Source organism: Giraffa tippelskirchi, chromosome 2 (genome assembly GCF_054371585.1).
Source record: "Giraffa tippelskirchi isolate mGirTip1 chromosome 2, T2T-mGirTip1v1.2.pri, whole genome shotgun sequence".
Lineage (NCBI taxonomy): Eukaryota > Metazoa > Chordata > Mammalia > Artiodactyla > Giraffidae > Giraffa > Giraffa tippelskirchi.
In genome coordinates, this window is record NC_137276.1 from 172,741,590 (window position 1) to 172,764,719 (window position 23,130).

Sequence of the window (23,130 nt, forward strand, 5' to 3'; positions counted from 1 at the left end):
TGTTAGAGTTGGGATTGTATTCTAAATGCAGTGGGAAATTACGGAAGATACTTAAATAGGGGCATTAAATGACTTGAATTATGTTTTTAAAAGAATAGCTTGACTATTGCTTGAAGGGCACATGAGTAAAGAGAAAAGTGGAATCAAGGTTTCTGTTTTAAGAGTTCCAGTTGATGAAGACAGTGGGTTGGAAATGTTGACAGACTAAGTATTTGTATGGGAGGTATAGGTAAAAGACTGTGGAAAATGAGGGCAAATGGGAAAATCCAAGCTGTCTACCACGTTTCTGGTTTTGAGCAAATGAGTGAACATAAGCAACAGAGAGCTCACAGTCTTTTTATAATGGGGACCTTGACTTTCTGTTATCATTTTTTGTTCAGAGGGTAGAGACATGGCCCCCAAATCTGTTTGGTGGTCACACTCTCAAGACAATTTTTTTCTGATAATTTCTTTCTCTCTGTTTTCTGCCCTTGACATTTTATTGCCCTCAAGCAGAGCATGGGCTGGGGTGCCCCTGTTACTTCATTCTGGACATCTTGGTCCTGATACCTGCACTGAGATTGGAAGTGAAGTGAAGTGAGGTTGCTCAGTCGTGTCCAACTCCTTACGACCTCATGGACTGTAGCCTCTTTCTGTCCATGGAATTTTCCAGGCAAGGGTACTGGAGTGGGTTGCCATTTCCTTCTCCATGGGATCTTCCTGACCCAGGGATCAAACCTGGGTCTCCCACATTGCAGGCAGGTGCTTTACCATCTGAGCCACCAGGAGAGCCCCTGCACTGAGATTGGCGCTATCCCCACATTCCTACTGGGAAGACTCTATTGCACTGACACTGCCTTCCAGCCTCTACCAGGGCTGACCCAGCCCTGCCCCCAGGACTGGTGCTGCTTTTGCGATCAGAGTCATTTTCCATCCTGACTCCTATCATCTAGAGTCTGTTTCACTCTGATTTATGAGCCTTTCCCTGCTAGTCTTGAAATAGGAAAGATAAACACAGTGATATCAAAATTTATAGCAGGTTTTCACATAAATTCCCCCTCACTTTGAGGCCCACATTCCCAGAAACAAATATTCTGAAAAGTACCCCTCCCTTTTGGTTACCCTCAAGTACCTCTAGGGGCTTTCCTGGTGGCTCAGATGGTAAAGAATCTGCCTGCAGTGCAGGTAGACCCAGGTTCGATCCCTGGGTCAGGAAGATCCCCTGTAGGAGGGCATGGCAGGCCACTCCTGTATTCTTGCCTGGAGAATGCCATGGACAGAGGAGCCTGGTGGGCTATAGTCCATGGGGTCACAAAAAGTAGGACACAACTGAGTGACTAACAAGCACCACTAGTGTTATAGAAATAGCAGTTAGTTTGTCCAAAGCACTCTGTCCGTTATTTGTTCAGAATGATCAGATACAATGGCCAAAGGCAACACTCTAGAAATCCCTATGTAGTTATGAGAAACTCTAATTAAAGGAGTTTCTCAAAAGAGAAGAAAGAAAATTGTGTTAAAAAGAGAAAGGGAGAATAAAAAGAGAGGGAACCACGCGTGATCCTTCCCAAGGATCAGAGCCGTGCCATGTCTCATTAGTGGGCATCAATTTGAACATTTTCAGATACACATCTCATTTTCTGTCTTGCAAAGTAGAAAAGGAAATGTGCTGCTTCTCTTCATTTAGTAACCAGAGGTTTATTTCTAGGATAGTTTTACAGTATACCAATCAAATGAATTGCAGTTAAATATTCATTTTATTCAGGTGCTGTTGGTCCAGTGAACTAATGAACAAGAGAACGATTGGCTTCATTCGCAAGAGTAGAATTCTGCTACCACAAAAAAAAAAAAAAAAAAGCTAAAAGAGAGAGGAAAAAAACAACACTTTGTCAAAAACCTGTTAAGGGAATCTCAAGTCAGTTTTTAAAAAATGATCAATCACCTTCTGCAATCTAAAAATGGGGATATAAAGCAATTTCTGTAATTCCAGATAGCACTAAAAAGCTTGAAATTGCTTCATTCCTTTAAAAGAAAACATTATTCTAGCTAAGCTTTCCACCCAGTTGTCATGACAACCTTGCCATTTTTCTACCACGTAGAGACAATTAGATATTAACCTGGGCATTTAGAGAAAGGCACTTCTAACTTACAGAAAGACTTGTTGATTTGTGTTTGGCTGAGTAGGCCAAAGAATTACTATTATAATTCTTCCCAGAGCTAATATTCTTTGAGCTCTCCAGGCCATTGTCTTAGAAAGAAATAGCTCTGATTTTTATAAGACAAACCAAGCACAGTGAAGGGAAAAAGAATATAAACAAGATTGTCCTAACTAGTACTCTACCAACTAAAAAACTAGATAGTCACATTTTTTTGGTTGCTTTGACATAATTCTTTAATATAGTGACTGTCGTCACTCTAGATTGATACAAAATGGGAGATTCGTTTACCTGAGGTTTAATTGGCAGGGAAGTGTCAGGGAATTGTATCTCTATGCTTTAACAAACAACAGTTATTAAATCTGTAGCCCTAACTCTTTCATTTACTTATATATCTTTTGAGAGATAGCAAGGGAAGCAATCAAATGAAACCACTTGAGGATGCAGAAATTAATCCATTCTTTATTAGGGTTTTTGTCTAACTGGCACTCTTCCTATTCCCATCAATTCAGATAATAAAATTCTTTTTTTTTATTATCTTCTTTGTTATTAAAGTTTTTTTCCTACTTACCTAATAATGCCAAAGACTGGGAGGGGTGGAGACGCATGCTTGGGAAGGAAAAGCTGTGGTAGATTCAGTGGACTCATAAAATGAACCTGAGGCATTGTTGTCATAGCACATTTGTTTAACTCCAAGACCATACTATTTCCTGGTTAATATAGAGGTTTGCACAGACTAGAGCTACCCCCAAAACATGTACCAAATGAGGGACAAGGTAAAATATATTTAAAAATGTGGCTGTAAAAGAATGATGATTTTTGTTTGGGGAAAAAAAAAATTTTATCTCCTGCAGAAGGAAATGGCAACCCACTTTAGTATTCTTGCCTGGGAAATCCCATGAACAGAGGAGTCTGGCAGGCTACCATCTATGATGTCACGAAAGAGTTGGAGATGATTTAATAAACAACAACAACTGATGGCAGGCTCTCTCTCTCTCTCCCCCTATATACATATATATATATTGTTATACATATATGGCTTTTCTCTTCAATGTGCTAACCAAAGGAAGCAGTGTATTTTCTAATTATGCTGTCATTGTCAAAATATTTAAGGAGCTCTTCTCCTGGAAATTGCTTCTAGAGTCTCTTGCGTGTTATTTGGACGGCCCTAAGAGAAGCAAATCTGCATTCTTTGAGAGTAAGCAAAGCCTATTAGAAAGGTAGATATTCAAATTTGGCAAAACCATTTTTACTTTAGTATTTTTTCGTTTTGCTTGAAGGAGCAACAAAGATTGTATTTGTGTGTGCAGGAAGGAGGGGGCCTGGGTGGGTGTACTAGTTTTCTAGGGCCACTGTAATAAAATACCACAAACTGGATGACTTAAACAACAGTAATTTATTTTCTCACAGTGCTGGAGGCTAGAAGTCAAAGATCAAGGTGTCCTCTGGCAGGGTTGGTTTCTTCTGACGGCCATGAGGAAAAGACCTGTTCCAGGCCTCTGTCCTTGGCTTATAGATGGCTGTTTTCTCCCTTTGTGTTCAGTACCCCCCTTATACATGTCCAAATGTTCCTATCTTATATGGACATCAGTCATATTAGACTAGGGCCCACCCTAATGACTTTGTTTTAGCTGCATTCCTTGTTTAAAAACCCTGTTACCAAATACACCCACATTCTGAGGTACTGGAGTTAGAACTTCAACAAATGAATTTTGGATGGAGGGGGACACAATTCAGTCCAGAGAAGAGAATGTGGCTTCTAAATAGAATCTGAAGGCAATGCTCACAGGAAAATCTCTCTGAAGGAAAACCCTCCATGGATGTTGCATCAGTTATCTTTTGCTGCATAACGAGCCATCTAAGGATTTAGTGGCTTTAAAAAAAAATATTTCTCACAATTCTGTGAAGTGGTCAGATGATTCTTTTGCTGGTTTCACACAGGCTCACTTACATGGTTATATTCATAGCAGAGTCTTCTGGATGGAAAGATACACAATGGGCTCATTGAGACAACTGGCAATTAGTTCTAGAAGAAGGATGCTCAGTTGTCTTCACAGGAGGCTGACTCAGCTTCCTTGCATGCTAATCACAGGGAAGTTGCTCCAAGAGGCATAGGGAAAATCTGTAAGGTCTCTTGAGACCCAAACTTTGGAACTCATATGCTTTCATTCTGATGAAACTAATAAGTCATGGAGATGTAATGTACAGCATGGTGACTGTATTTAATAATACAGTATTTCATATTTGAAAGTTGCTAAGAGAGTAGATCTTAACAATTCTCATCACAAAGAAAAAATATTTGTAACAATGTATATTATACACTTATTGTGGTGATCATTTTGCAATATATACAAATGTAGAATCATTATATGTTATATGTCTAAAACTAACATAATGAATGCTACATGTTATTATATCCCCCCCCCCCCCCGCTAAAAAAGTTACATTCTCTTCTGGTCAAAGCAAGTCATAAAAAGCTAGCCAGATTCAAACTATTAGAAGTAGATTTCACCTCTTGATGGGAGGAACTACAGATATGTTCTCTCCACATTCAATTTGTCACATGTGTATAATTCTGATATGTTTGTTAAAATATTAGGTTGGCCAAAAAGTTCATTTGTTTTTAAGTAAGAGTAAGAGACTCTTTTTTTTTTTTTCATTTGCACCAAGAAATTAAGTGACCAACATATTCATTAACTGAATGAACATCTTAGCCATCCCAATACTAGTCTTTCATTTTATGCCATAATTTTTAGTTCTGCTAATTTTTTGGAGGAAATGAGTGCAACATATAAACCAAAATAACTTAAAATGCCCATTATTTATTAATACTTTTTTTTGGAAAACATTTTATTGCTGTTTTATTTTGAAATCATATTAAGTATTATAGAAATCTTTACTATAAGTAGTTTACATTCTTCAAGTAAACTGGTCAGATGAAGGAGACAGCTGAGAAGCTGCTGAAGAGTAGAAAACAAAGGCTCACAGGCAGAGTGTCTTGGACAATTTCATGTTCCAAGGAACAGAAAAATAGTGTCACACAGGCAATTAAAGCCTTGTTATAAAGGTACATGAACAAATAAAGGATTTTGAAAACTTTCCTCTAAGACTGAACCAAGCTGCCTAGAGAATTAGCATGTCATGGTGGGCACATGGTATGAAGTATGGCAGCTATATTAGTTTCCTAACAATTAGTATAAATTTGATGGCTTAAAACAATGGAAAATTATTCTGTCCCAGTTCTGGAGGCCAGAAGTCCAGAATTCAGTAGTTCTATCCTTTGTGCCAAACAGATGGACAAACAATGTAAACAGTGACACTTTATTTTCTTGGGCTCCAAAATCACTGCAGATGGTGACTGCAGCCATGAAATTAAAAGACGCTTGCTCCTTGGAAGAAAAGCTATGACCAAACTAGACAGCATGTTAAAAAGCAGAGATATTACTTTGCCCACAAAGGTCCATCTAGTCAAAGCTATGGTTTTTCCAGTAGTCATGTATGGATGTGAGAGTTGGACTATAAAGAAAGCTGAGCACCAAAGAATTGATGCTTTTGAACTATGGTGTTGAAGAAGACTCTTGACAGTCCCTTGGACTGCAAGGAGATCAAACCAGTCAATCCTAAAGGAAATCGGTCCTGAATATTCATTGAAAGGACTGATGCTGAAGCTGAAGCTCAAATACTTTGGCCACTTGATGTGAAGAACTTACTCATTGAAAAAGACCCTGATGCTGGGAAAGACTGAAGGCAGGAGGAGAAGGGGATGATAGAGGATGAGATGGTTAGATGGCATCACCAACTCAACGGACATGAGTTGGAGCAAGCTCTTAGAGATGGTGGACAGGGAAGTCGGGCATGCTTTCCCTGCCCATGGGGTCACAAAGAGTCAGATGCAACTGAGTGACTGAACTGATCTTTTCTCCAGGGAGTCCAGGAAAGAATTTCCTCTAGCTTCTTACAGTTGCTGGCAGCTGCACCAGCATTCCTGGGTTTGCAGGTGCACCGCTACAATCTCTTCCTCCATTTTTACATTGCCATCCTTTCTCTGCGTGTTGTTTTCTGTTGTCTTTCTCTTATAAGGGCATTTGTGATGGAATTTAATTAGCCCACCCTGATTATCCATGATAATCTCTTCATCTCAGATCCTTAACTTAATTACATCTACAAAAATCCTTTTTTCAAAGAAGATAATTCACAAATTGTAGGGATTAGAACTAGATATCTTTGGGAGACCACTATTCAGCCTACTACATCAATCATCACCATCAGGCTTTCTACAGCTGACTTGTAAAAAGAAAAAAAAATAGATAAATAAGAAAGCAAGGTGTGTGGATATTCAGCTCAATCCTATTCTGTATGTGTGTCTCAGTATCATTTAGGATTCTGAGATTCTTCTAGGTTGCAGTGAATGTAAGGTAAGAAGATATGACCTTATTATTATTATTTTTTCCTGTGAGTAAATCCCCTTGTGTTAAAAGTGAAAAAAGTGAAAGTGAAGTCGCTGAGTCGTTTCTGACTTTTTGTGACCCCATGGACTGTAGCCTACCAGGCTCCTCCGTCCATGGGATTTTCCAGGCAAGAGTACTGGATTGGGTTGCCATTTCCTTCTCCAAGGAATCTTCCTGAATCAGGGATCGAACCGGGGTCTCCCACATTGTAGGCAGATGCTTTTACTGTCTGAGCCACCAGGGGAGTCACCTTGTGTTAAAACACTTGCATTAATTCTCCTAAATCCCAGTCTAGGAGAGGCAGCTAAACTCAGCAGACAGAAGTGATCAACGTCTATCTGAGTTATAGAAGAGAGCAGAAAATGCCTTCCTAGGTAAAACAGCCAGATTAGAGATCTAACTCTGATCTCCTACATCCCAGAGACATTCTAGAAGAACAAGAATGGCTCCATGCATTTAGGGGGCAACTTATCCCATTTTTGATCCATTGAAATCTTTGAACCAACTCGTAGCCCTCATAAAAAGTGCATGTGCATAATATTTCACATATAATTCTAGGAGGTATAATAATTTCAAGTGTAGCATAAGATGAATTACATGCTTCAGCAAGAGCAGGGATCTTGAAGTGTTTGTATTTAAAGTGCCCAGAATAGGAGTAACTTAAGTCTTATAAAAACCTTGTTTTAAGAGGCTCCAATAGGCACAGGAGATTTAATAATGGTTTTTCCATGGAGCACAATTTATAAAATGCAGCTAATGTTTTTAGGTTTATGGCTACCCGTTACCACATGTAAGCATAGTTTCAAAGGCATGAGGCCATTGTAGTACTTTCTTTAAGCCACTTTAAGTAACTCAGCAGTATGTATCAGTGTCATCATATATGTCAATGGTGGTTTGAGAAGAAAATCTCTAAAGGCTGTGAAATTTCCATATGTCTAAGAATCATTGGAGGGCTTCCCCAGTGGCTCAGTGGAAAAGAATCTGCCTGCAATACAGGAGACACAGATTCGATTCCTGGGTCAGGAAGATCCCCTGGAGAAGGGCATAGCAACCCAGTCCAGTATTCTTGCTTGGAGAATCCCCACGGACAGAGGAGTCTGGCAGGCTACAGTCCATAGGGTCGCAAAGAGTTTTACATGACCAAAAGACTTAGCACACATGGCAAGAATCATCTGAGTGGTTTGTTAAAAATACTGTTTCCTGAGCCAATTGCTGTAGAAATTCCAGTTCAGTAGAGATGGGGTACACAGATGATTGCGCCTCAGGTGTTTGGGAAGTGCATTTTGAGAAACATTGTCCTCAGCCGCATTCCAGAACTCTCAGCATTTGATATGTTGCAGCAAAGCCAACACAGGCCTACTACTAGATAGGCAGCGTGAGTAAGAGGGGAAAAACAGTATAGCCCTAAACAGGGCATCAGTTTCCATGACATTTTGAAGAAATGAGTCGTCTAATTAGTAAGCACCTCTTCTGGCCACAGTGATAGGATATTGTTTATTAAAACAAAATACCTAGAACTGAGCCTTCATCAAAGAATAGAATCCCTTTGTTTTACCACAAAAAGAAATGGTGCTCTATATTCCTTGGTGTTTGATTCACTCTTAGACATCTGCTGTTTCAGGATCCATGTCATATTTTTTAGCTCCACTTTGTAATCCTTTGTCAAAGAAAGATCATGCTGGCAGTTTCTGAAAAGACTTGAAACACTCATGACCACAAAAAGACCCAGAGAGGAAGCTATGCTTTCGCTAATGGAAATGAACTGTCTGTGTGATCATCATGTTTCCATCTATGCATCTAGAGATCAGTTCTCTGTTACAGAGTGATGGTACTTTAATGAAACTCCATGTTTAAATCCAACTTATATCATCTGTCTTCTCCCAAATTAACTCTGTTGAAAAAAATAAATATTAGAGGGAAGTATTGAACTTATATTTGAACTATTTTTTTTTTTCCTCAAGGGGATTTCAGAGCAAGGTCATGCTTTAAAAGTTTAGAGTAATAGGTTATTTGACAAGATTCTAATGATCAGACTGTCCCCAGGAAACCTAGGATAGAAAGGGCTATGTTTAGCAAGCCTTGCCTCTAGCAGAGAACATCAAGACCCTAGGAGAAGTATATGGCCTGGCTCTTTCTTCTTCACACTGATAGAAATTGATTACCAACCTGTAAATGCTTTCTGAGATGACTGTTTCTGTGTTTGTCTTTGACAAAGCATCCAGTTTCCTGAAAAAAAATTAAGTTAATATGTACCACTAAGACCTCTGAGTACATACATGCATGTGCACATGTGCTTGCTCAGTTACTGAGTCGTGTCTGACTCTTTGAGACCCCATGGACTGTAGCCCAACAGGATCCACTGTCCATAGATTTCCCAGGCAAGAATACTGGTGTGGGTTATCAATCCCTTCTCTAGGGATTCTTCCCAGTCTAGGGATCAAACCTGTGTTTCCTGCATTGGCAGGTGTATTCTTTACCACTGAGCCACCTGCAAAGCCCTATATACATGTGACAGACTGGTAATTCATATTTCAAAAGAAATATAATTACATCTTGAAGAGATACTCATATTCATTGCAGTATTATTTCCAATAATCAGGATATACAAATAAACTAGATATTTATTAACAGATGAATGAAAAAGATGTGGTAATATATACATTGAGGTATCAGTTCAGTTCAGTTCAGTTGCTCAGTCATATCTGACTCTTTGCAACCCCATGGACTGCAGCATTCCAGGCCTCCCTGTCCATGACCAACTCCTGGAGTTTACCCAAACTCATGTCTATTGAGTCTGTGATACCATCCAGCCATCTCATCCTCTGTCATCCCCTTCTTCTCCCACCTTCAATCATCCCCAGCATCAGGGTCTTTTCAAATGAGTCAGCTCTTCGCATCAGCTGGCCAAAGTATTGGAGTTTCAGCTTCAACATCAGTCCTTCCAATGAACACTCAGACTGATCTCCTTTAGGATAGACTGGTTGGATCTTCTTGCAGTTCAAGGAACTCTCAAGAGTCTTCTCCAACACCACAGTTCAAAAGCATCAATTCTTCGGTGCTCAGCTTTCTTTATAGTCCAACTCTCACATCCATACATGACTAATGGAAAAACCATAGCCGTGAATAGACGGACCTTTGTTAGCAAAGTAATGTCTCTGCTTTTTAATATGCTATCTAGGTTGGTCATAACTTTCCGTCTAAGGAGCAAGTATCTTTTAATTTCATGGCTGCAGTCACCATCTGCAGTGATTTTGGAACCCAAAAAAATAAAGTCAGCCACTGTTTCCACTGTTTCCCCATCTATTTGCCATGAAGTGATGGGACCAGATGCCATGATCTTAGTTTTCTGAATGTTGAGCTTTAAGCCAACTTTTCCACTTCCTTTCTCACTTTCATCAAGAGGCTCTTTAGTTCTTCTTCCCTTTCTGCCATAAGGGTGGTGTCATCTGCATATCTGAGGTTATTGATATTTCTCCTGGCAATCTTGATTCCAGCTTGTGCTTCCTCCAGCCCAGCGTTTCTCATGATGTACTTTGCATATAAGTTAAATAAGCAGGGTGACAATATACAGCCTTGAATACTCCTTTTCCTATTTGGAACCAGTCATTGTTCCATGTCAAGTTCTAACTGTTGCTTCTTGACCTGCATACAGATTTCTCAAGAGGCAGGTTAGGTGGTCTGGTATTCCCATCTCTTTCAGAATTTTCCAGTTTATTGTGATCCACACAGTCAAAGGCTTTGGCGTAGCCAATAAAGTAGAAATAGATGTTTTTCTCAAACTCTCTTGCTTTTTCAGGCATATTACTATATAAAAACATTAAAATCTTGCCATTTGTGACAATGTGGATGCACCATGAGGGTACTATACTAAGTGCAAGGTATAAATAAGTTGTGGGAAGGTAGTGTACAGAATAGTGACTATAGTTAATAATACTGTATTGCATATTTGAAATGTGCTAAGAATAGATCTTAAAACGTTCTCATGACAAGAAAAAAATGTGTGTAACTATTCATGGTGATGGATGTTTGTTAGACTTATTGTGATGATCATTTTGCAAGAGATACAAATATTGAAAATTTATGTTGAACACCTGAAATTAGTATAATATGTCAGTTATACTTCAATAACATTTTTTAAACAACTTAGCACTGTGTCTTGATAGTTGCTTAAGTCATATTCCTCTCTCTAATTATGTGTTTGATCAGATTTTTTAGAGTTAATTTCCAATAAATCATAAATAAAATAAAAGGTCATAGAGAATTTGAATAATATAATTAATATATTTGCTTTACTAAGTATATACCAAACTTCAGTCCTAGAAAATAAAGAGTGAAACTTACTTTTATGGGTTACAAAATAATTGACCATATGTTAGCCTCATAGGAAATCCTTAATGAGTTTGAAACCAAAAAGAAATAGTACAGACTATTATTTTATTATTATTATTATTTTTACCAAACTATAGTTATTCCAGAAACCACTGGCAAAAATAGAAACCCATGTACTCAATGACATGGACATTAAATAAAATGAGCAAAATATATATTATAAATAATTCATGTCTTATGAGGGCTTCCCTGGTAGTTTAGCTGGAAAAGAATCTGCCTGTAATGCAGGAGACCCAGGTTCAATCCCTGGGTTTAGAAGATCCCCTGGAGAAGGGTGTGGCAACCCACTCCAGTTTTCCTGCCTGAAGAATCCCCATGGAAAGAGGAGTCTGGTGGGCTATAGTCCGTGGGGTCGCAAAGAGCTGGACATGACTGAGTGACTAAGCATACACAGCACATGTCTTATGAACATACAGAATACCCAGAGAATAGTGTTTGCATTAAGACTTCTGTGATGCATGTTAAAAATGTCTTTGGAGGAAAATGATGGCCTTAAAGTACTATATAACTAAACAATAATGCTTGAGAACTATTCAACTGAAAAGGTAGAGAAGAACAACAAACGGTTCTGAAGAAATGTGAAGATTTAAATTTTAAAATGAGGATAAATAAATCTAAGTGTTGATTATAAAAATTTAAAGAAGCAAAGGGATCAGTATAATGAAGAAAGAAGGAGCAAAATCATAAATAAGAACAGATCAAATGTCTCCAAGAGGGGAAAAAAAAATTAGAAGAATAATAATGGAATATTTTTCTAAACTTCTCTCAAAAACAGTTTGAAAACATGAATGAAATTAATGAAAGGTTGAAAGGTTGGAAATTATCTAAAATACATAGTAACTAATCAGGTGAATTACCAGAAACAAACACGAAAATGTTATCAAACAGCCAAATACCAAAAGAGAAAGGGCACCAGAAATTTGCTTAAGTGCTTTTTTTTGAAGTCTTCCAGGAAGATACTTTTTATATTATGCACAAGAAGCAATAACTTTTAAGAAAAAGCCTAAAAACCATATTTCAAAAGAAGAAAAAAAAATGCTAATAAAAAAACAAAACTAGACTAAAGCAGAGTTTTCATTTTAGAAATAGAAATGGAGGTCAGAGTATGAAGGAGGAAAATTATTATTTTCCTTTTTTAAATAGCTTTTCTGGCTTATTGTTTGATCAACATGTATTAATTAGGAGTAGTTGTAATAATACTCTTTTTTAAATCTGTGAATAAAGTAGGAAGCTGCTGGCTTCCTACTGCTGCTGGTAGTAATCATAAGATGGTGTGTCTTATTCCTCTCAGGTTTGCCAATGCTATCAAGAAATTTCTCACAAATATTACTGGAAAAGGCGATAGTTTCCATTACTGTGGATCGGTAACAGTACTTCTCAATCACATAATATCATCACCCACTGGATAACTGTGCATCAAATGAGGAACTATGTTCGCTACTTTTATCACAAAGGCAAAATAGGCAAAGACAACCAACTTGGACACTTGTTGTATGAAGTAATGGAAATAGCAGAAAACCTGAAACTAAGGGATCTAAACACAGATTCTGGTTTTTATATTTACTGGGTGTGAGTGTTCCTCCTCTTGACCCCTCTGAGCCTTAGCTTTCTCACCTGTAAAATGAGAATAATAATCTTTAACAAATCAGAGAGAGTGATAAAAAAAAAGAGACATAAACAATATGATACAAAGCAAATGAAAGTTTGGTTTTAGAAGAGATACATCATAGTTTATTTTTAGATCTCCCTTTACCTATGTCAGAGTTATGTTCATAGCTCCTTTTACCTTTGTTCTTTTGCCTAAAGATTGCCCTTTACCTGTGTTCATCAACACAGGCTGTAAGTCAGAATAACCAGAAAATGATGGCTGCTCCAAAAATTACACAGTTCTAAATCTTGGATTGGTTTGTATGAATTGAAATTTTAAAAGAGGCAAGTGAATGGTCAGAGTCTCATTTCTCTAGCGTTGTGATGCCAAGTGTTATCCATACATATTTTCTCTTCTTTGTTCCATATCTGGCAGCTGTCTCTTTCTATTATTTACTATTTTACTATTTAGTGGAATTTCTGAATATCAGTTGAAGGTATGATTTGTTCAGTCCTTCCCTGAGCAATGATGTATCAAATGCATTAAAATGAGAGACTAACTTAGGAAATGAGAGATAAAGATACAAATTAACTCTAGAAAATCACTATTTAGTTCTTATCAATTGTACTGCTTTTGCATAGGGTGAAAATGAGGTTAGCTTATCGATGATTTATGTGTTTCTCTGCCAGAAAATAAACGACTTACTTTGCCTACAGGAATGCATACTTCTCTACATAAAGTAAAAAACCTTTCATAATCTGCCAGCATTATTTCTTCTGATTTTTCATTACTTCCCATAATTGACCTTCTTCTATACCTGTGCTCAGTCACTGAGGCATGTCCAGCTCTTTGCGACCCCATGGACTGTAGCTTTCCAGGCTCCTCTGTCCATGGGGATTCTCCAGGCAAGAATACTAGAGCAGGTTGCCATACCCTCCTCTCTTCTATTTCTACTCATCTAATGTACGCTGTTAATTTCCCCACCAATGTGTTTGTTCATGAAAGGTGTTCTGCATAGTGTTTATGGTCAACTTTGTCTCTTTCCAGCTTTGTGAGGCTCCCTCTCCCTCATCCCGTCTAGATCTCCTCTTTCTCTGTCCTCTCATGGGACTCTATTGTTGTATCACTCACTGAGTCCTATTTGTATTCAACTCAATGCCATTTCATGTCATTAAATTACTTTGACCTTGAGTACTCAGACTTCACTTTTCTCATATATAAAATTAAGCCTATGAAGGAATTCAATTTTTTGAAGGGATTTTACTCAACAAATATTATATTAATGCTCACTTTATGCAAGGTACTTGTCTATGTGCTGGGGACTGAACAGTGGGAAAACAAAGACAATAATATGTTACTTTTGTACACTTACATTTGTGTGGGACGAAAATATAATATTAACATACTACATCTGCATGTCATATAGTGAGTTAATATGATAAGGGCTAAGCAGAAAATAAGTGAGGAATAGGAAGACTGAAGTACCAGGGGTAGGTCAACAGTTGGGTTTACAACTTTAAATGAAGAGAGACTTCCAGCTTTAAGTTTTGAGTTTGTATTCATATGTTTCTCTCAGGGACATGAAAAGTTCCAGGACAATATGAGCTGCATCATCAGGGTCTGTTATTTCCTAGGGGAAAAATGGCGGCGTGAATCAGAATTTAGGTTTTGAAGTGAGAAAGATTTGGACGATTATTCCAGGTGTGCAACTAATTCACTAGCTCTGTGACCAACAAGGTGCTTATTCTCTCTGAGCCCTTGTTTCTTCCTGAATAAAATAATATCTACTTTGTAAGAATGAAACTAAAGGGTTCACGTGAAGATCATAGTATAGTGCCTGACTTAATATAAGTACTCAACAAATGGGAGTTGCATTATCTATTTTATATATAAAAGTGGATACCCGGTACTTTTTATTGAATTAAAAGGTACTGAGTATGTTACCCACTAAATAAAATGTATTCTCATAAGAAAACTCCTGGAATCTTTCACTTTCTCAGAAGTCCTTTACCCATTATATGCTATATACAATAGCATCCTGTATATTAAAAAAGCAGTTGTCAAGAAATTGGCAAAATCTAAATAAGATCTGTAAATTAGATATTTGTGTATTGTTATTTGCCTGATTTTGAGAATTGTACTGTAGTTACGTAGAAGAATATCCTTACATTTAGAAAATTCATACTGAAATATTTGTGAGTAAAGGAGGCATAATATCTGTAACTTACTTTCAAATGGTTCAGCGTATCTGTCTTTATGTGTTTCTGTATTTGGGAATCTAGATAAAGGTAGTATGTATGAGAAGTCTTACAATTTGTTTGTAATTCTGATATTATGTCACAATAAAAAGTCACAGTTAGAAATATATTGCTGAATGAATGAGTGGCTAAATGAGGGAATGAGAATACAAATTAACCCTACTATCATTAGGATCACAGAACTAAATCACTTAGACACCTGGTATACCTGATCCCACCTGCAGTTCACTCTCAGAATTCTTAAAGAACACTAAGACATACGATATTTGTAAGCTAATGATAAGGGGCAAAAGGTGAATTTTTAGTTGTTTCATATCTAGACATCATGTCATTTAAATGGAATTCTTGCATATTTGATGACTGTAGCAAGGTTTAAAGAAAGTAATTTTTTCTGATGAAGGTTGCAAACTGTTATTATGGAAAGCTACATTCACATTATGAGATTATATAGGAAAGATAGAAGTCATGCTACAACGGGTAAAGCAATATCTCTATTTTCTATGTTTTTGGTAGGAGATAAATGCTTCATTTAGGCTATATGTGTGTAGTTTGATATTACTTACTGGAGATTCACAAATTCAGCCATCAAAGTGCACCAGGGATTTTATTATCAGAGTCTGTTGAGTTTCTTTAAGAAAAAAATAAATATTAAAAATAAAAGGCTTTCAACCTCCTAGCCTCTTACTTTGGGCTTTACCAACTCATTAAAATTTTATACTCTTTTCTAATTAAATGTAGAACTTGTCTATGCAGCAGATATTCTAAGAAACCACAGAGATAAAGTAATTGAATGAAAAACATCATACAAGAAAATAACTATACTTTTTAGATATTTTCTTAAGATATTCTCCGCAATTTGCTCTCAGTATACAAGTGTGTCTATTTTGATATATCAAGTGCTCTTGCTTCTCTCTTTTGCTATTTTATTGTCTTAAAATAACCAAACAGTCATCCAATCAGAATTACATGTATGTGTATATGTATATGCATACATAAACACACATACATTTTTCAATCTAGAAAGACTCTTTTTTAAAGAAAGGAAAAAAAAAAAAAGCCTAAATAAAAGCCCCTTTAATCAGTTACAAGAGTGCTGTACCAATTACTTCCCTACAGGGTGACCTTTTCATCTTTTAATGGCATTTTGGAATAAAATCGCCCTAACACATTGGGAGTGTTATGTGTGTCACATTTCTAATTCTATTTTTTTCTCTTGTTGGCACTGAATAAGGCCTAATGTATTCATGACCTAATTAGAGTAATTTTTGAATAATAATGACCTCCTGGTGGAGACTTTTTTTCTTAGTACTATTCAGACACATTAACTAGAACAAGTGTTTCTTAATTTTTAAGTGTTTCTCTGGTTATTGGAAGTATTTTTGCTTCATTTAAAATGGAAATTATGTAACAGGACTCCCTAGAGGAAATGAGAAGCACTTTGTTTTAGTTTTCTTGATGTTTTCTTCTCTTAAAAATGCAGTATTTCTGTTTCATTATTGTTGTTGCTCCTGTGTTCATCTTTTCTTTCATTCTCATGGATGTGACTGTACCTAACAACATATCACAGCATTTGAGAAAAAAGCTTAAACAATTCAGACAGCCCTTCTTGCAGCTTTATCTCTGGTTTTCTGAATTAGTTACACAGTGACTTCATTCCAACCATCTCCTCTTTTGCTATCTTATCCCTTTCCAAGATGAAAATAAATTATAAAAAACACAAAAACAAACACTGATACATTTCAGAAACATATAGATTACCCACCCCACCAATTCATGAAACACTTAAGTCGTTTATTCTGAGTAAACCTTACACTTAGTATGTGTGTAGATGTCTATGTGTCTGTGTGTACTCACCTTCCCCAACAAGATCAACAGAACAGACAGCATCATGCCTCTCATCCCCATCACCCCTGGAAGTTCATGCGTCCACTCATCCATCTCCCCATACTGAGATGCCCAACCCCTCATCCAGCTTGATTTAGCAGTCACTCCCTCCTGGTCCTGTTATGCCCCTAGAACTCTCAGCCTGTCATCATTAAAAAGCCCCATGTCACTGAACTCCTATTCTCTTTTAATGGAACCCTGACCATTACTTGAGGATCCAGATATTGCCATGGTGACTACTTTGTTCTCTGTACCCTCCATGTTGGTTGAATTGAGACTGAATTGAGGTCTTTGCTCCTCTTTGCCTCTTTCAGACTACTTTTCTTCCCTCTTCTTTCAAAACCCTTAGATCTTCATCAGACTACACCATGTCCTACCACTCTTTATTTCAATCAGCCTCCCATTCTCCAGATTCTAGTAACGGGCTCACTCTCTTTTGTTCTACCTCTCAGTTCAGTCGCTCAGTCATGTCCAACTCTTTGCGACCCCATGAATCGCAGCACTTCAGGCCTCCCTGTCCATCACCAACTCCCGGAGTCCACCCAAACCCATGTCCATCATGTCAGTGATGCCATCCAGCCATCTCATCCTATGTCATCCCCTTCTCCTCCCGCCCCCAATCCTTCCCAGCATTAGGGTCTTTTACAATGGGTCAACTCTTCACATGAGGTGGCCAAAGTATTGGAGTTTCAGCTTCAACATCAGTCCTTCCAGTGAACACCCAGGACTGATCTCCTTTAGGATGGACTGGTTGAATCTTCTTGCTGTCCAAGTGAGTCTCAAGAGTCTTCTCCAACACCACAGTTCAAAAGCATCAATTCTTTGGCTCTCGCTCTCAGCTTGCTTCACCGTCCAACACTCACATCCATACATGACTACTGGAAAAACCATAGCCTTGACTAGACGGACCTTTGTTGGCAAAGTAATGCCTCTGCTTTTAAATATGCTATCTAGGTTGGTCATAACCTTCCTTCCAAGGAGTAAGCGTCTTTCAATTTCATGGCTGCAGTCACCATCTGCAGTGATTTTGGAGCCCAAAAAAATAAAGTCTGACACTGTTTCCACTGTTTCCCCATCTATTTCCCATGAAGTGATGGGACCAGATGCCATGATCTTAGTTTTCTGAATGTTGAGCTTTAAGCCAACTTTTTCACTCTCCTCTTTCACTCTCATCAAGAGGCACTTTAGTTCTTCTTCCCTTTCTGCCATAAGGGTGGTGTCATCTGCATATCTGAGGTTATTGATATTTCTCCTGGCAATCTTGATTCCAGCTTGTGTTTCTTCCAGCCCAGCGTTTCTCATGATGTACTCTGCATATAAGTTAAATAAGCAGGCTGACAATATACAGCCTTGACGTACTCCTTTTCCTATTTGGAACCAGTCTGTTGTTCCATGTCCAGTTCTAACTGTTGCTTCCTGATCTGCGTACAGATTTCTCAAGAGACAGGTCAGATGGTCTGGTATTCCCATCTCTTTCAGAATTTTCCACAGTTTATTGTGGTCCACACAGTAAAAGGCTTTGGCATAGTCAATAAAACAGAAATAGATGTTTTTCTGGAACTCTTGCTTTTTCGATGATCCAGCAGATGTTAGCAATTTGATCTCTGGTTCCTCCACCTTTTCTAAAACCAGCTTGAACATCTGGAAGTTCACGGTTCACGTATTGCTGAAGCCTGGCTTGGAGAATTTTGAGCATTACTTTACTTGCATGTGAGATGAGTTCCATTGTGTGGTAGTTGGAGCATTCTTTGGCATTGCCTTTCTTTGGGATTGGAATGAAAACTGACCTTTTCCAGTCCTGTGGCCACTGCTGAGTTTTCCAGATTTGCTGGCATATTGAGTGCATCACTTTCACAGCATCAGCTTTCAGGATTTGAAATAGCTCAACTGGAATTCCGTTGCCTCCACTAGCTTTGTTCTTAGTGATGCTTTCTAAGGCCCACCTCTACTGCTGTATAAAATATGAACCTACCAATAACTCAAGTACTAAAATAGCTACTTGATTTCAGTTCAGTTCAGTCACTCAGTCGTGTTCGACTCTTTGTGACCCCATGGCCTGCAGCACGCTGGGCTTCCCTGTCCATTACCAACTCCCAGAGCTTGTTCAAACTTATGCCCATCAAGTCGGTGATGCATCCAACCATCTCATCCTCTGTGATCCCTTTCTCCTCCTGCCAGTCCTTATATTTCAAACTCATTTACTCCAACAAGTCGCTGGCCCCATCAAGACCAATTCTTTTTCATATAGCAACATTTTTCTCATGTCTTCACTTGGCTCCTTATAAGATGACATTATTTTTCAGTATAATCACTACCTTCCATACATGCTTACCTCCCTGGTCCCTCTCTCTGACTTTCTTACATGTGGAATGAAATCCCAAACCTAATTACATACAAAATACTGAGATTTTTGCATATCCATCTAAAGAGGTAAATTTGACTTGGAAAACATCACAGTACTATACCAGCTTGCCCTACGTTAATTATAAGACCATGGGTTTCAAACAGGCTTTCAGTACTACCCAACAATAGCACTGTATTTTCCTAGTGAATTTCCCTTCCAAGTCACTGAGGTGAATATTCCCCACCTCTTCTGTGCTCAAATATCTTCTCATTTCCCCAACCTCTCCCATTTCTGCCCAGTTCCGATATGCTTTGTTGTTTAGCTTAAAGGGAAGAGGAACAGAGTTTCTCTTTTTAACGTAAAAGGAGTTTGGAATTATGGGGAGAGAATAAGCCTGCAGTTTGTTTTCAAGACTAGCTTGGAGACAGAGGTTCTAGACGCAGCTCTGCTTCTATATTACTAGCTAAACTTGGGCAATTCTTTAAATTCTTAGAATTGCTTTCCTCAGCTCTAAAGAGGGATATGTGGATGAAAAGTTTGCTGGCATCTGGTATAGAAACAAAGATGTTTAGGCAAAATCTCTAAAACCATGTAAGTACTGTGGCAATCTAACCTGTCAAATTTCATATCCATGTGCTTATTCTGATGGTTGATAGCATGGAGACCATGGCAAGAGAGGTACCCTGGAGCCAGGAAAGTGAGGAGATTAAAGGTGGAGGGAAAAAAGAAACTGGTCTTCAAAGAGCTTAACAGAATGTCCTTAGGTGATTGTGTGTACAGTTACTGTTAAGATTAAAATGCACAGCACCATTTTAACATTTGTGATGGATTTTGCAATTAGATTGAATTCACCAAGCCATTAGTTAGGGAGAAGACTGTCCTGAATGTCATGTCTATTTTATCAAGGAAGGTAATAAGGCAACAAATAGCACAAGTAAAAAAAAATAATCGAAACTTGAGTGATGCAACAGAGGCAGGTTTCCTACTGTGTCTCTCCAGTTTTACACTGAAGAAACTTGTTACTGTTAGAACAAGCAATGACTAAACACTGCAGGTTCAGGAAAGCTTCAATACACAGTACAGAGCCTATGCTGGTACATAAAGCTGCATTATACAAGTTTGAAAAGGTGTCACCTTTAGGTAAACCTTTAAGTATTGCCTCTGAATGAGATATGCAGGAGACCTCCTGTTTGTGGACAAAGGGGACATTTTCATGTTGTAGATGTAACTCTCCCTACCTGTGTCCCCAAGGGGAAGCAGCTTGACAGGTAGGAGCACAGAGGGAATTTCAGCTCCCACTGGTTCCCCTTGGCTAGGTGTTCCTGTCCAGGGTACTACTCACATCAATAAACAAGATCCTAGCAGCATGAGTCTGTTTTTTATGGATGTGTTAAGAAAAGATAGGGATATTTAAGCTAAATCCTAATCTATTAAAGCAGATATGTCAAAGGACAAGTAATTTCTTCCTCTGTGTTTGGTGTAGCTATCAGGTATGGAATGTTATCTGTCTGGGACAATTTCATTTAAAGTGACATTTCCCATATTGGTAAAAGTAGTGGAGGTTAATTAATGTTAACAGTTAAAACCTATAGTTGTCAACTAGGAAAGGAAATGGTTTTCAGGAAATGACCCTGGATATCTACATATGAAACTCAACCCCTACCTCAGAGTATGCACACAAATTGATTCAAGTGGAATCACAGACCTAAACATACAAGTCAAAACCATAAAGCTTCTCAGAAGAAAAAATAGGAGAGGACTGTGAGATCTTGGGATACATCAATTTTTCTCACATATGACAGAGAAAGCACAACTCTAAACAACATGGATAATGCAAATCTCATCAAAATTTAAAAATTTTATTAGTTAAATTATACCATTAAGAAAAATAAATAGTTCACAGGCAGGAAGAAAACATTTTCATACATGTATCTTATAAAGGACTAATATCCAAAATATTTAAAGAATTTATGCAGTAGAATAATATAAAAGTAGTGAAATAAAACTAATGGGAAAGACTTGAACAGCACTTCACAAAGAAAGGAGTGGCTATAATATATTCATAAGAAAGCACCATCATCATTAATTATCAGGAAAGTTAAAATTAAATTCACAAGATGATATTTCACAGTTATTAGAATGGAAAAAAAAAGAGTGAAACATTAAGAATGTGGAGGCAACCAGAACTCTTAGTTGCTGCTGATGGGAGTGTGAAATGGTACAGTCATTTTAGGAAATTTTTTGCAGTTCCTTATAAAATTGAATACTTACATACCATGTGACCTAGCAATCCCATTCCAAAGAAATGGAAACATATTAATCTTAATCAAGAATGTTAATAACAGCTTTCTTCATAATAGCTCCAAACTGAAAAAACCCAAATGCTAATAGCGAAGGCATGGGGAAACAAATTTTTTCTATATTCCTACAGTGGAAAACTACTCAGCAATAAGAAAGAAAAATCTCTACAATATAGAGAAGTTTCAAAAACCTTTTGAGCAGAGGCAGTCAGACACCAGAATATGTACCATTGGAGTCTACTTAAATAAGTTTCTAGAGTGAGAAAACAAACCTACAGTGCTGAAAAGCAGAGCAATAGCTGCCCCTGGGGTAGAAGAGGGATGGACTAGAAATGCCACAAGGAAATTTTTCTGTGGTCGGAAATGTCCTACATCTTGATGAAGTGTGGGCTATGCAAGTGTCCGCTTTTGTGAAAGAATTGCCCACTTCAGGTCTCTGCACTTCACTAAATAAAAATTACATCTCTATAAAAAATTGTAAAAATAAAGGTCACTGTAGCAAATCCATCCTCTGCCAGATGCTTGAAGCCATCCACTTAAGATGCTCACTCACCTTAGGTAAAATCCATCCAGTTGACTAATAAGGTTTTCATACCTTCCATTTCATTGACAAACTTCCCCAAAGACTTAAGCTTGGACCAAGAACTTCTGGCATACTCATGATTTTTGAGCCTCAGAGAAACTGTTTCTCTTATGTCCTAAAAACTCCCAACACGGAATCAATCCAGCCACAATCAGCCTTGAGTTATACAAATGTTCAAATATAAATAACAGATGGACCTTTGAAAGTTCAAAACTAACATGGTTCTGTGTGGCCCTTAGTTCCGAGTTTCTTGTATATCTTCTTCCCAGATACAAGTTTTCCTCCACGCCGATCTTCATGCCAGATTTGCCTCTTCCTTGAATTCAGAGTTCTCTACCTCAGGGCTCAGAAGACAATTCAAAATAAACCTTTATAAGTAAATCTGTTGTTACTCAATAAGTAACAGAATATCATGTCTCAGAAAGACACTGTACTTAGCTACATAAAAATGCCAGGTGAAATCCAGGTTTTATTAAACTGACCTAATCAAGTGCAGTTCACTTTCAGAGGGCTTCAAATATAGTCTTGGGGGATGGAAACAATATAGTTCATTGTATCCTTCACAATTATTTCTTTATTTAATTTATTTTTAATTGAAGTATAATTGATTTACAATTTCATGTTAGTTTCAGCTGTACAGGAAAGTGATTCAGTTAAACATACATATATAAATGTATGTATATGAGTGTCTGTGTGTATGTATTCTTTTTTCAGGTTATTTTCCCTTGTAGGTTATTACAAAATATTGAGTATAGTTCCCTGTGCTATACAGTAGGACCTTGTCAGTTATCTCTTTTATATGTAGGATTATGTATATATTAATTCCAGCCTCCTGATTTATCACCCCCCCACACACCTCATTCCTCTTTAGTAACAATAAATTTGTTTTCTATGTCTGTAAGTCTATTCTATTTATTAAATAACTTCATTTATGTCTTTTTTTTTTTCTTTAGATTCCACATATAAGTGATATCATAAGATATTTGTTTTTGTTTGTCCGGCTTGCTTCACATAGTTCACAATGATTTCTGATGACTGAATGATTAGGGTTGTCTGTGTGTGATGATCATAACAAATTCACCAAGAGATCTTACAACACTGCTAACGAATGCACATGTGTGCATGCTTAGTCACTCAGTCGTGTCCGACTCTTTGTGACCCCATGATCTGCAGCCGGTCAAACTCCTCTGTCCATGGGGATTCT

The 23,130-nt window shown here is 37.7% G+C and overlaps 1 long non-coding RNA gene across 1 annotated transcript; it reads right to left on the reverse strand.

Moving 5' to 3' along the window:
• Positions 1-1,720: 1,720 nt before the first annotated feature.
• LOC145539622 (uncharacterized) lies at positions 1,721-16,819 on the reverse strand. The gene is made up of 6 exons (XR_014077877.1): positions 16,670-16,819; positions 15,379-15,443; positions 14,786-14,835; positions 12,534-12,583; positions 8,747-8,806; positions 1,721-1,834 (listed from the first exon to the last, which is right to left on the reverse strand). It is a non-coding gene; the product is annotated as an uncharacterized LOC145539622 (long non-coding RNA).
• Between the last annotated feature and the right edge of the window lie 6,311 nt (positions 16,820-23,130).